Consider the following 1,185-nt stretch of genomic DNA (forward strand, 5'->3'; position numbering starts at 1 on the left):
GCCGTTACATGATAAGGGTGAGGTTTTCCAGTAAAAAGAACCTAGCCACCAGTCCTTCAAGCTTATAATCCAAAATGTTGGTACTTCCCTTTGTCAATCGGACTTGAATACCTGCACTTTGATTCTAAAATCCTGTTTGTCTTGTATCTAGCAAATTTACCCTTTCTTTCTTTCCTTTGTTTTCAATTTTCGATTTTTTGGCATGTACGGTGGAGAGGTTGTGCTTCGACCTCTTTAATTCCCTTGCCTCTTTAATCCCTTTGCTGCTAGGCCTCCCCCCCACCGTGCTAAGCCTTTTTTTTGGCTATTTGGGGTAGTTCTCGTAATTTGACTCAACACGGGAGGCCCTCCCGAGACAGAACTCAAGCTCACCCGGCACGATCCCTCCACGGTGAGGGGGAAACTGAATGGCAGTGCATCCCCTCTCGAAATTGAATGCTCCCCTCGCTCCGGGAGCCCCCTTCCTCGCCCACGGGTGGGTGGGAGGACTCCCAGGCACCTTGTAAAAAAAGTTTTTTCCCAACTGTGCCGTCTGACTCCCAGAGGGAAAGCCTTGAACAAAACACCTGGGCAGTCTCACCACGTGGGTGGTGGATGGACAGTGTCACCTTCCTCCCACCTCTCCTGCACCTGCAGGTGGGCGAACGTTTTCAAAAAGTTGCCTGTGACTCTTGGTGGTGGATCACTCGGCTCACGTGTCGATGAAGCTAGCAGTGAGAATTAGTGTGAATTGCAGGACACATTGATCATCGACACTTCGAACGCACCTTGCGGCCCTCGGTTCCTCCCAGGGCTATGCCTGTCTGAGGGTCCCTCGATCGTCAATAGCCCCGGGGCTTTCGTGGGACGCAGCTGGGGCTGTCGCAGGGTTAGCTCCGCTTTCCTTTATACCCCCACAAGGTAAGAACCCCCCGATCACCCGTGGCATGGTCCCTCACCTGGTACTGCCGCGGAGGTACGCCTCCGGCGCGCCTGGCCCCGAGAAGGGGTCTGGCGACCGGTCCGCCCCGGGCCCATCCCGGGTGCCTGGCTACGTCCCACACTCATCTCCACGTCCGGCTTCCGGGGAGGGCGAAACCCCACCAGATCCAATCCGGGGAAAGAAGATGCGAGCACGGCCGGGACGCCAGGCCCCTGCTCCGGCAAGGGGCCTGACCTCCTTCAGTGGCTCCCCCCGACACTCCG

The 1,185-nt window shown here is 56.4% G+C and overlaps 1 non-coding gene across 1 annotated transcript; it reads left to right on the forward strand.

Moving 5' to 3' along the window:
- The first annotated feature begins 666 nt into the window (after positions 1–666).
- LOC146809898 (5.8S ribosomal RNA) lies at positions 667–813 on the forward strand. Its single transcript, XR_014967086.1, has one exon. It is a non-coding gene; the product is annotated as a 5.8S ribosomal RNA (ribosomal RNA).
- Positions 814–1,185: the final 372 nt, after the last annotated feature.

The sequence above is a fragment of the Triturus cristatus genome, chromosome 7, assembly GCF_964204655.1.
Source record: "Triturus cristatus chromosome 7, aTriCri1.1, whole genome shotgun sequence".
In the NCBI taxonomy this organism is placed as follows: Eukaryota; Metazoa; Chordata; class Amphibia; order Caudata; family Salamandridae; genus Triturus; species Triturus cristatus.